The sequence below is a fragment of the Arvicola amphibius genome, chromosome 8 (assembly GCF_903992535.2).
Source record: "Arvicola amphibius chromosome 8, mArvAmp1.2, whole genome shotgun sequence".
Classification (NCBI taxonomy): Eukaryota; Metazoa; Chordata; class Mammalia; order Rodentia; family Cricetidae; genus Arvicola; species Arvicola amphibius.
The window spans coordinates 114,847,842-114,861,912 of NC_052054.1; the positions used below are offsets into that span (position 1 = coordinate 114,847,842).

The following is a 14,071-nucleotide window of genomic DNA, read 5'->3' on the forward strand; positions in this document are numbered from 1 at the left end:
AGGGCAGAGTACCTGGGGTACCAGCACGCCTGCACACACCCTTCTTCAGTGCTTTCTGCACAGCTTAAGAGAGAAGAGATGCAAAATGAAAGCGAATCTCCCGGCCTCTTTTGTGACTTTATTGTAGAATCCAAGAGTAATAGCTAATTCTGCCTTGTGTAAATGACCTTGAAGAAACTCCCATACCCGGGCTTGTATTGAAGTTAAATCCCCCAAATCTCTGCTGCTGCTGCTGACCAAGTCTTATCGTACAGTTGCCATGTTTATAAGGTTGCCTTTCTTAGAAGGGTGTATCTGGCTAAGGGTATGCACAATTGGCTAGGAGCTATTTCTAGTTTTCGTGGCAGGGAGAAGCATGGCCTGTAGCTCTGTAGATACAGCACAAAAATGAAAGACAAACAGAAAGGGATCCCACTGTGGACAAGTTAATGCTGACTAGATATGAAAGGATATAAATCATTATTATGTGTAAACCTTGTATACCTTGAACAATGACTTATTTCTTGTTCTCAGAACATCCAATCTGCTGCTAACATGGGGGACAGAGAGATCCAGAAGGACCCAACCATTGTCTTTAATTTCATGGTTCCAGAAACAATACCAACTAGGGACAGAGGAAAACTTTAGGAGTTAAAATGGTGGCTTTATCTTACATGACCCAAGGCAATATGTGACAAACATCAATTCTGACTTTGTGTTATTAATCAGAATTCAGCCTCGTCGCCTTAACGAGATGCAAGGAGTAAGCCAGTAACACATGGCCCCTGCCGAGGCAGCCACCGTGAGCAACTGCTCTACCCCACGGCCGGGGGGAATGGCAAGGCAGCTGGTTGTCTACCGCAGGGAGTTCGCAGAAACACTTGCCAGATGCAAAAATTAAAGCTGGATAAGAACCAGTTACGAAGTTTGCCAAAACATTCAACACATGGAATTGTGCAAGTTCATTGACTAATACGAAAACAAGTTCCGCAAGAAAAACTGAAGGAACCGAGGAGTTATGTAAGCGCTAACTCCCATTAACCAAATTTCCCAATTTCCTCAAATACCCACTGCTCAGTCACATTCAAAAGAAATGCTGTGAAAATATGAAATATGTGTCCAATAAAATATGATCATATGCTTTAAGGGGGGATTCTTTATATATGTGCATTTTGAGTACCTATACATTTTTTTCTGAACTTTTAAGGCTGAAGTACCTGGTACTTAGAATGGAGAGAGCTCGGCCTGTGCCTATGAACATGTATCACTGCACTTGATTCTGGCATAGGTCCATGACAAACGGTAGAAGCAGAGATTACACCTCCTCTGTTCTCCACAGCCCTTGGTCATGACCAGAAGCAATGCTGACTGCTTAGGTGGTATTTCCACTCCACAGTTAAACTTCACACTGGAGTCTCCGGGCACACTCCATGTAATCTACTGACAGGCAAAGGCTACATTTGCTCAGGTGAGCCTTGATTGCAAGCAGGTTTAGAGCACTTCAGCATAAGAGATGAACTAATCCAGAACAAACCGCAATGCACTTCTGTCCTTGAAATAAAGAATAAATCAGAATCACCGCCAAGAAGCGAGGAATTCGGCCCCCTTAACTTTAAACACAATGGCCTCTTCATCTTGATTTTTGTTTATTTTTGAATTGAGTTGGTGGTGCTACGTCTCCATTCCTATCTCTTTATTAGTTAAAGAGCTCTGAAAGGAAATTCATCCTGCTGTGACTCTAAGCCAAGGTGTTTCTGGGTCTCCCTTGTGCAGACTGAATCTTTCATTTCCTTCTCCTGCCTTGTCTCAGAACTTTATCATGGTGTTAACACGCTCACACAACTTTAGAAGTCACAAGAAACTGTTCCCAGCCTGGATAAGGACCATGCCACACTCATCCCGTGAGTTTAAGGAGTGAGGGTTGAGAAGAATGAGCTGGGGTCAGGGGTCACCCTTGGAATAATTCTGATCAACTCACCATGTCTGGACGCCAAAATTAGCACTCCTGTTGTCTCTCATAAGACACATAATTGTCTACTTCCTGTTTACAAGGCCACTAGCTACTTTCTCGTGATTGCTGTCATTAGAACTTCCTCCTATGGAGCAACAGAAAGCTTTCAGTAAGGCTGTGGCCTAGTTGGAAGTCCTCCATCTGGAAGGTAGAGGTGTGATGACAGTTCTACTTCTGAATAATGTCAAAGGGAACTCTGAATCAGGAGACTCTCTCTTCTCTGTAATGTCTGAGAAACAGAGAAGTGGATAGCTTAACCCCATAGAAATAATGGGCAGGTGGCTACAGACAGAAGTCCCCAAAGAGGTCATGCTGAAAGGAGCGACTAGTAGTCCCTCCATCCAAATCCACCATTCTCTTGTTAGAAGGTAATAAAAACATAAAAATAGATGTGCTACCATAAGATCCACTATAAATCTATATCTCAATATATAGAGATAGAGATAGAGATAGAGATAGAGATAGAGATAGAGATAGAGATAGATAGAGATAGATAGAGATAGAGATAGAGATATATCTCACTTCCAGGTCCACGAGTGAAGGAATCCAAGACAGCATTCATATACAATATATACAGTAGAAATACCTGTATACTAGTGGTCACTATAGAACTACTCCCAAGAGACAAGTTACAGACTTAGCCTAGGTGCCTGTCAATGACTGAATAGTTATATGATGTGCAGCATACATACCCAAAGGAGCATTATAAAATCATAAAGAACTTTCAAAGCTATGTCATTTGCAGGAACATGGTACCTAGAACTGAAAATGAAAATCATCATGTCATGCCAAATGAGACAGACCTAAAAAGATAAATATCAAATGCTTTGTCTCATATGCAGATTCTAGATTTTAAGGGACAGAAATGCAAAAGGAAAAGGGAGTCTAGACAGGAAGAAGAAGAGAGCCTTAGGTGTCAGAACACAGTCCAATAATGGAGTCGTGGGAGAATTGTGAGAAATCTCCCAGCAAGCAAGGCAAGAGTCTTTTGATCTCTTCAAAACACTGAATTGTTCTTTGAAATGTACTTTTGTACTTCTTCCAGCTGTAGTGGATAGGAGTGACTTTACTTCAGCTGTCATTATTCATATACATCTATGGAAAACGTGTTTTTGCCATGTGAGGCTTGTGCTGTGATTGCATACTTTACTCGGATGACTCCTCTTAACCCTCAGAGTATAAACTGTCTGATGCTCTGCATAAAGTTGGCTATTGCATGAGACTTTGATCCACCTGATTTTAAGGCCCTGCTCTCCCAGGTTCACGCCACCAACTAGAACAGTAAACACTTAGGGAGGAGTGGAGGGAAGGAGGGTTAAAATGTGATATGAAATTGATGGTGGTGGTGCATATCTTAATCCCAGCACTCAGGAGGCAGAGGCAAGCGGATCTCTGTGAGTTCTAGGTCAGCCTGGTCTACAGAGTGAGTTTCAGGACAAAGTTGTTACAAAGAGCTCTGTCTCAAAAAAAATGATATGAGCATAGCATATCTATTGTATTCACATATGAAATCCACTACACTGTACAGTTAGCATATTTTAATAAAAAACACCAAAGAAAACCCTGACCAAGGGCATAAACTGGTAAGCAAGTAGTCAATAACAACATTGAGAAGCATGTAGCCTTCAAAGAGGTCAAAGTCACTGATAGTTGGGGGGCATGACAGGCCTTTACACTGAAATTTCGGACAGTAATAGGTGAATATGGATTGATTTTAAACTTTATCTTTTATTTTTAATATGTAAGTTAGAAAAGATGTACAAGTTGGGGAGTTGAGTTGGGGATCATTAACAGGATCTAGTGGTCGACACAACACATGTAATATATGGGATATTCAATTCATATTTACTCAACGAATAAAACCACATCCAACCTAAAATTTTCTCTTCTCCAGCTTATAAGTTGTATTGGGTGATAAATATTTTATCAGTTTTCAGGCCTAGCTTTAATTCATCATCACTCCTCTATAGTCCCGGGTTATTACTTGTAGCAACTCAGAATATCATATTAAATTGTGGTAGAATTTCAACTCCCATAATAAGCAGGAGTAGAAATCATACTTCTTTGGGGAAATTCTCAAATACAAGTGGTTTCTTCAATCTTTTTTTGTGAGGTCAACTCTACAAACAGGGCTGAGGCAATTGGGCAAAATTAGGACTCAGTTCTGCCCTTAGTTTAAAATTAACTCAGCCGTGGGTGTTGTGTTTTAAATGTGAAATATCCACCTTTGGCTCATTTGTTCAAACACTTGGTCCCCCACTAGTGGCACTGCTGGGGAAGGTGTTGAAATATTTAAATGGCAGGGCCTTACTGAAGGAAGTGGGTCACTGGAGGTGGACCTTGAGTTTCTATAGTCCAGCCCCAGAAGAAGTTGGTTCTTTCCTCTACCTTTTGCTTCCTACCTGCCATAATAGAAAGAGTCCCTTCATCTGAGGTCCAGAATAAACCCTTCTTCCTAACCTGCTTCCTTAGAGCTATGTCATCTCTACAATGAGAAGGTCCCTGGTGCACTGGGTGTCTGATGATTCCCACGGCAGCTGGTCTTGCTTCTGTGGGCATCCTTGCCCAGCATCCCCATCACTCAACACAATGCCCAGTTGTCTCTCCAGTGGCCTCATCTCCTCTGACATTGTTATGACATTGCTCATGTCCTCTGACATCCCTTTAGTGGGAATGGAAGAGGCCTCTATCTTTGCAATGCTTTCTAAACTATTATTGTGTTTAGATCCTAATCACTATAAATCTTAAGAATAATATTGCAGAGCAGTTTGTGTGGTGTGGTGTGTGTGTGTATGTGTGTGTGCGCACACATGTGTTAGAGTCAAGTTGAGGGGCAGAGTTAACACACAATGTTAATTGAATGTCTTTTCAGGAAGCCTAATGGAGTGTACAATAAATTCAACATTATCTTCACTTCGTCTAAAAATCAGTCAACTCATTGTGGTAGCAACCTGGACAGACATAAAAATTCATTTCTGCCACCTCATGATATCTCTCGCCATTAGCTTTGTCCTGATTATTAGACCTATTTGACATTATGCCTCATTTTGAGATTTTCATTGATTCTTTTCCAAAAGGAGCAGAAGCTTTTTCCATATTTTCATCACAGAAGTCCTGAGGAGCAAAGACATTGCTTTAAGAAACACCAATATCCACAGAACACCACGACAGACATTGTTACCTCATTTTGTAATTCTACAGATCAATGAGAGAAGCTAAAGAAATACAGTACTATTGAATTTAAAGAGATTTGTGGTATTATGGCCACAGCCCAGCAGACAAGCAAGAAACTATTAATAAAGAAAATTTACTAATCATTAACCCTCAGATAAATTACTTTTAAAACACATTAGCATTGCATTAACGCTCACAGTACAATGTAATAAAGCCTCTATTATTATATTTTGGAAAGTTTTTGGGGGGTGCTCGAAGAAAATTCCAATTTTCCTCCCATTACAATGAACGCCAGGTTGGTGCTTGAAGAAGGAAGGAGATTTTAAAAGGTGCCTATGGATAGGAAGGAAGAGCTCAGCCTGGGCCCTGAATGTGGACGGCCAGAAACTGTGAGGTGAAGGCCCAGAGCAGCAAGTACAGAGTGTTTGCATCAGGCCGCAATGCTTACAGCCACTCACCCAGGTGCTTTTGCCAGCAGACCTGATCAGACCGGCTTCAGTTGTTCTCAGCCTGTGAGGCCTGACCCCTTAGGGGTCGAATGACCCTTTTACAGGGGTCACATATCTGATTTCCTGCATATCAGGTATTTACACTGCGATTCATAACAGTAGCAAAATTGCAGTTATGAAGTAGCAAAAATAAAATAATAATTTTATGGTTGGGGGTAGCCCCAACATAAGGAACTGTATTAAAGAGTCCCAGCATTAGGAAGGTTGAGATCCACTGGGCCAGCTCTTAAGAAAGACTACCCCACCTTGCCCTCACTCCTCTGGAGCAGTTATGACTGGTTTTGCTAAGAGATGAGTCAGTGCAAGGTATTTGGAAACTACAGGCACACCTTATTTTCTTATAGCTTGTTTTCCTTCATGTTATCCCAGAAAACATTCTAGAACACACCAGTTTCCAAGAATTTTTTAAACAAGGTACAATGATTTAAATCTTCAAGTATAATTTTCTCCAAACTCAGCTTCTTTGGTGCCGCACCCACATGCTCTGTTTCTTAACTGGACTTACAATCTCTAACAGGCTCTCGCCCAAAATGCCAGGGATAGATCAGAGCCAGCCATCCAGAGACTCGAGGGTTGATAGTTCTTTATACCTTTTAGCAGAAAAATCTGCGCGCGCGCACACACACACACACACTCTCTAATGCATCAGCTAACACAGTCATCAAGATAGGTATACAAATTGGACACATCTTTTACTCCTACTTCTCTTTGTCTTTTCATTTCTTCAACCTTTATTAACTCTTCCAAAATTGGATTTGCTTATATTTACATTTCTTTTCTATCTCAATACAATCCAAACCTAATCCAATATTCTAAAAGCCAATGTACTGTCTCTTTTTGGCTGCAGCGGATACATAGAGATTTGCTGCATTGAAGCTGTCACAATCACTAGGCTTTGGACGTGAAGTTCAGTGGCAGCTTTTGACACCTGAGGACTTCTACAGTCCCTAGACTGCACAGCCTGGCAGCGGGAGGCAGGGTGCCAAGGAGCCACATGCCACTCACCCCTTCTTATTTGCATGATCTAAAAGGGGACGTAACTCCTGTTGGTCAGAAGAAAACGAGAATGCGATATTTGGAGACCAAATGGCTGCAGAGAGAAGAGTGACAGAGGGAAAAGAGGTGTAGCCAGAGCAGGAGGGAAGCAAGAGGTGGACAATGGAAAAAGCCTTCTAGCCACAGAGGCTGCTGCACACAATGGCGCCTTTCTGACCACAAAGGAAGGGGACTGGCTGAAATGGAACAACAAAGAGAAAACTAATCCCTTGAAGAAGAATGACTTCTCAAATGTGCGAGTTACCTAGCAGGAATGCAATATTTTGATCTTTTCTACTCAAGCTCACGGACATGTTCCCATCCGCCCCGATGACATAGGGGATTCATTGAGTGAAGCCATTTGCTCTCCCCCCTTAAAAAGTCTATAGTCATTCCGTGTGTCATCCGAAAGCCTGGCCTCCTATTGATTTCAAGATTGCCTTCTAGGGAGGCCTTGTGTGTGATTTGAGGGCTGATGGGGAATCCATATGTCACGACAGTTCAGACACAAGGGAAGAAAACGAGGGCTTGGGTGTGATTCATTTTCTCCTCTAATTATCGGTGAGTTTACAGTGAGTGCTCTAGATGGAATGATATCATTTGTAAACACGGTGAATTATGGCTCTGATCTCAGGCCCTGGGGCCAACCTAGTTTGTATTATAAGTTGACATTTACAAATCCTTTAAAATTTAGCCTTTGATTGCCCCATGGGAGTCAGAAAAATTATAAACCTTTTGCAATCCATTGATTGGCTGCACTGTGATAAATACACAACTTTCTAAAAGGGAGAAAGCTGTTTATCCAAAGCTGCTTTATGATTTCCACTGAGGAGAGATCCAGGACATTTAAAATTGAAGACCGCTTTAAAGGGGCGCACGCTGAGGAGGCTTGCAGTGACTTGTTCGCTCAGAAGCGCAGTCTCGGCCTGCAGATGCTTTCCTCCCACGGAACAGGCAGCAACCCAGCAAGGGTGCCTAGAGGACACACTGCCCTACAGCTCTGCGGATGTGGGGCAGACAGCTTCATATTAGAAATGCACTTTATGATCACGCAATAAAGATGCATCCCTAGACAGCACGGGAACTCAGTCTCCGAAGGGCATGGTTAAGGGATGTGTGGAGGAGAGGTGTGCTAAGTCTAAGAGGTGTACCACAAGCCCAGCCTGGTGGCTTGGGTCTGTCATTGAAGCGTGTAGTTAGGATGAAGCAGGAGGATCACAAATTCTAGACTTGTCTGGTCTAGAGACTGAGTTCATGGACAGGCTGGGCAATATAGTGAGTCCTTGTAGCAAAACAAAAAAGTAGAAAGATGTAGCTGAATGGTGGAGCACTTGCCTGGTAAACACAGGCCCTGCTTTCCAAATCCAGCCCAAAACACCAAAAAGATGGAAGGAAGGAAGGAAGGAAGGAAGGAAGGAAGGAAGGAAGGAAGGAAGGAAGGTAATGAGGAGATCAACTATAATCTAAAGGTTAACAACACCGCCCTATTTTAGTGTACTCTGAGGTCACCTAAGACTTTGCAGAAGTGCAGTTCCAAAGTTTAAAGCTGGATCTCAGGTGTCTTTTTTATTTTGTTTGTTTGTTTGCTTGCTTGCTTTTCTTTTTGTTTGTCTGTTTTTAGTCCATAATTTTATATGGTGTTTCTGCACAGCTCAAGCTCCTTCTCGCTAGGCCTCACACAGTGTGCTTCTCCTGATGGAGCAGGCCGCCTGCTGTAGCTGAACTCAGGAGCTCCTCTCTTTTCTTCTCATCCTCTTCCTTCACCAGTTGCAGGAAGTTTTCCTGGCTCTTGCAGTGTTGACCATGCTCAATCAGCACATTAATTCTCTTGGCACGAATCTGGCCCTTAACTTGCTTATTTACACTGATGTCCACCGCGTGCTGGATGACATCGTAGACTCTTCTGGTTTTGCCATGGTAACACTTATGGGGCATTCCAATTTTGAACAGTGACTATTCCTTTGATGTCTACAATATCACCCTTCTTGTAGATTCTCACATAGGTGGCCAAAGGAACAACCCCATGTTTCCTAAAGGGCCTAGGGAACGTATAGCAAGTATTCCTCCTCTTTCCCTTTGTATTTGTCGTCTTGGTGAGTTGGCTACCATGGCTGAAAACCAACTTTAAACAGACAGACAGAAAAGAAAATAAATAAGAATTAGGATGTTTCTGATACTGACCCTTCATGAGTCACAAAAATACTTGGAAAGACTATCTTGACAGACACTACGGAAAACACAAGTGGGAAAGTTTCTGTAGGAAGAGTTCATTCCGTTACGTTTTTCTCCATTGCCTATGATTAGCCTATAATATGCAGGCGAGCCGAAAAGCCTTGTTCAAGTGATGAGAAATCTTTTTTACATCACCATAAGCTTTAAGATATTTAACAGTGTTCAGAAGCAATGGCTATAGCCAAATAAGCGATAAGATAGTTACCAAAACTGTCATTGTCAAAAAGACACTCAGCCTGGCATTTTCTTCAGTCAAATAATAAGTGATATTTGCTTACATGTTGATCCCTTCTAGACTCTAGATGGAGTTGTCCGAAAATCTGCTGTGGTCAATTGCAAGCAAGCAGCTCTGCTACTCTATTGGCATACTTAGGTTATTTATGTGATGTGAGGGCTTTTGGTTTGTAATTACCGTGCTTGTTTGTCTCAAAATTACAAGGTAGAAGACAATCATCTGGAAGAAGAGAAGAAAATGTCTGTCATGTCTGTCATTTCAGCTGAATTCACCCTTGGGCTCTGTGATGACTGGATCTTCCCTTCCTCGTGGTGTTTATGCATTCCCATGATCTAGTTCCTTCCCGTGTTGTAACAGAGTGTGGGGTGTGGGGGGCAGCAGGAAGAACATGGTAGAAGTGATAAAGGGTGAAAGTGGAGACGAGCAAGCTCATAAGGATCATGGTGGGTTCCACCTTGATTTCCCTGACAGTGCTGGGAGAAGCCAGTTTTGGTAGACTGAGGGCACTCAGGCAGCCTTATGGGAAAAAAAAAATTTGCCTGGTAAAAAGTTGAGTCTGGGTCCTCCAGATAATTACAGGGGGTTAACCTACTCTGGTGAACCCTGCAAATAACTGCAGCCTGGGTCAAGTTAGACATTGCAGATGTAAGGGAGCAATTCCAGCCACAGCTACCTACTTAACAGCACGCAATTCCTCGACCCTTAGGAACCGTGTGATATGATAAATGATTATTGTGTCAACCTAAAACTTTGAGTAACTTTTCAATGAAATAACAGTAAAAAATAACAGAATTCACACCCACGTTTGCTGCATTAGAATATCTATGACAGGACTCTTATCCTATAGCTAGAGAAGAGACCAGAAGACCCACTTTCACACAATGGTGAACACTTCGTCCATATTTTTGATAAGGGTGCTTCCAGCTGTAAGAGTAGAGGGAACTAATAATTAGTTCGCTCTTGTGCCATCTTGCACAGGAGCCACCATTGTCCTAAATGAAAACATTTGACATGTTTTTAAGTGGGAGGTAGAAACCATAGATTTTTTGTTCCACTTTGGCTTGATAATTGCAAACCTGATTCGATCAAATATTAAGGCGGTAAGATATGTATTGGGTGCATTTGGAATCCCATCCTTGGTCATACACCTTGAGGGAAAAGAGAAAAGATCCCAAGCAATAAATATCTCATCACGCCTCAGCATAGGACAGCACAAAAGTCACTGCCATAGGGCTGGAGAGATGGCTCAGAGGGTAAGAGCATTGCCTGCTCTTCCAAAGGTCCTGAGTTCAATTCCCAGCAACCACATGGTGGCTCACAACCATCTGTAATGGGGTCTGGTGCCCTCTTCTGGCCTGCAGGCATACATACAGACAGAATATTGTATACATAATAAATAAATAAATATTTTAAAAAAAAGTCACTGCCATAAACAAGCTCATTTTAAGAACTATTTAATATACTCTCTCCTTCAACTAGACTCTCATCCCAAATTTTTAAGAACTGGTAATATCCAACAAAAGAAAACTAGATCCTTTTGTTTTTAAATCCATGACTTTAGATTACTCTCCTTACTAATATCTATAAAAATAGTTTGGATTCAAAACATTAAGTAGGAAAAGTAACCATCATCTTGATTACTCGCAGTGAATCTTCAATATTAGTTCAAGATGCCAACAACCGGAACTCATATCAAAATATAGTTTTAATTTTGAAAGAAGTCTGATGCTGCCAATGGGCAGCCGTGGAGCATGCATTAAATGTGTTGTAATTATGACACGTGTTTCAGGGAGAGACGGAACCTCATCAAGGAAAGAGAATCCCGGAAGACCATGGATAATAACACAGCCTCTGTAGGCAGCGCAGAATGCCTAATAGGTTTTGGAAAAGCTCAAAATTGACCTGTCCAAATGTGAGGCAGGCAATGGGGTACCCAAATATTGTATTTAATCAACCTCTCCTTTCAAAACATAACTTGATGATTCATCTTTGAAATTCTGTTACAAGGCAATTAACATAATGCGTAAGCAATCTGTGCCCTGTTCTCCCAAATAAACTTGAATTCGTCTCCCAGATTGCTCCAGTCTCACAGTATATCCAAGAGCCTTAAATCCGTGTGGCCTCATCACTCATGACATATCGACAGTTACCTATTTCATATGAAAGTGTAGGCCTGTTGAAATGTCTTCCCCAGTTGTATTTCAAAGCTTGTAACATAAAATCAATATTGATTGACTATTGATATTTCAGCCCCTAACAGAGAGGACTATTTCTATAAGAACATTTGGATTTTTTATATTGGAAACATTAAGAACAGTTTATATTGCATTAGTATTCCAGAGGCTTGATAAATGTGTCAGGAGAATATCTGAGAAAATCAGGAAAGCCTATGTCTATGTGTGTGTGTTTGTGTTGATATGAATGTATGTATATATTATGTGTGTATGTATGCATATATTTGTGTGTGCATATGTAGATATGCACATATGTATACATATATGTGAATGTGTGTATAGACTAGGTGTGTATTGATTTGTCTGTATGTATACATATGTGTGTATATAGATTTGTGTGTATATATATAGATATGTATATATGTATATATATGTGTGTGTGTGAATGTGTATATAGGTGTGTGTGTGTGTGTGTGTGTGTGTGTGTGTGTGTGTGTGCTGGCTAGTCTTATGTAAACTTGACACAAGCTAGAGATATCTGAAAGAAGGTAACCTCAATTGAGAAAATGCATTTTCTTAATTAGTGATTGATGGAGGGCCCAGTCCTTTGTGAGTGGTACTATCCCTGGGCTTGTGGTCTTGAATTCTATAATAAAGCAAGCTGAGCAAGTCATGTGGACCAAGCCAATAGCCAGTACCCCTCCAGGGCTTCTGCATCAATGCCTACCTCCAGGTTCCTGCCCTGTTTGAGTTGTTCTGATTTCCTTACATGAAGAGCTATAATATGGACATTCTTTGGTCATTGTATTTCCTCATAGCAATAGCAAACATAACTAAAATAGTGATATATATATATGTACATATACATTACAGACATGTATATATACACATATGTATGTATGTATTACACATATATTAATATAGATATGTATGTATCTGCTTTCAGGTACCAGTCTCTATCACCATATATATATATATGCACATATGCATTACACATATATTGTACAATATGTACTGCAATAATAATATCATACATCTAATAATGCATGGCATATAGTTCATATATATTTCTGATATATACAAATTATATGTACATATGACATATACCCATGTGTATAAATATATATACACTTTCAATAATGTAATAACATAAATAGATAGTAATCAGTAATCCATTTAATAAACACTGTGTTCTAACTAATTTGAAGTCAATAAATAAGTGAATAAAATAAGTCATTTTACTACCTATATTTATTTGTGTGTGAGGTAGTGCCAAAGTACACAGTCAAATTCAGGTCATCAGACTTGGTGGCAAGTGTCTTTAACCACTGAGGTATTTTCTACCTTAAAGCATTTTTTATACCATTGGACATTGAATAACAGAGAAGTTTTAAATGTTCTTACATACTTTTAAGGAATTCACAATCAATCTTCTAAACTCTCATTAAACTCTATTGCATGACACATTGACCTAGATACAAGACTTTTCATTTCGCCTGGAATAAAATACCATGTCAAGACATTCTAAGTCCTAGCTGCCCCCTGCTTCAAGCTGTTCTTCTAGGGTACCAGTCTCTACCACCTTATTTTGCTCATCCTCCTCATTCTTTTTTTTTTCTGTCTCTAGAATACATGCATGACTTAGGTTCTTCCTTCAAAATATTCAGCATTTTCTGTTCTAACAAAATGTAATTGCTTTCAGAACTTTTAGGTACTGATCAGGTAGATGATTTTTTTTAAAAAAAGTTTTAAGATCCAAACTAATGATTCCAAATATTGCTATCAGAAAAACCAAACTTCCAAACTATTTTTCCTCTCCTTTCTTCTCAGTCTCTCTTCTTGCCCTCTCTCATATTCCCTCCCTCTCTCTACCCCTTCCTTCTTTTCTCCTTCTCTCCCCCTTCCTTCTTTTCTTCTTCTTGTTTTATCTGGGTCTCTCTCATTATGATTCCCATGTTGGCTACCATGTCTAAATTCTGACCCAACTGTCCTTCCTGCTTTAGCCTTCATATTTTCTATGTTCACAGATGCCCACTGTTCCTGACTTCAGCATACCTCTGTATATTCAGTGTATTGGTGCTTCCCTTCTGCTCTCTGTTTCTCTCTTGCTCTTGTCAACAGTAACCCAAATCAGCTAGACATTGTAAGACGGGCTCTGACTAATCAGAATACATACAGAGCTATTATCAACAAAATTAGCTATTCAAATTCAACAGAATGTATAAGGGTATATTCTGATCCATGAAGTTTATCCTTTGTCCTCTGAAATCAAACTCAACCTAATATTTGAAAATACTTTAATTCAACTTACTATATTAAAATTTATTTAAAAATTACACAATCTAACTCTGAAACACAGGCTGCAACTGCACAGAGAGGACCAAGAGGTGAGTAACCTCCCACATATCAGGGTTCCCCACTCTCTAGGACCTCAGTATAAAGGCAAAACCCTGGGTCCCCACCGACCTGCCTCAACTTCTCTAGCCAACCAGCAGGAATGCTTCCTACAGTTAGACTACTCCAACACCCCACCCCACCAATTGGACCCTGTAAGTTACAAGTCCCACTCACCCCCAAACCCTCCTATTCCAAGTGACCTCAGAGGAACTGAAACAGACTGTGACTGCACAGAGAGGAGCAAGGGAATGGACTGAGAAAGCAGGTCAAGAGAGACCTCAGAGGCTCCCTAAGACACAGACAGCAACAGCACAGGACAGCTATA

At 40.7% G+C, this 14,071-nt stretch overlaps 1 pseudogene; it reads right to left on the bottom strand.

Annotated features, from left to right (window-relative positions):
- Positions 1-8,338: 8,338 nt before the first annotated feature.
- Positions 8,339-9,504, bottom strand: LOC119821964 (annotated as a pseudogene).
- Between the last annotated feature and the right edge of the window lie 4,567 nt (positions 9,505-14,071).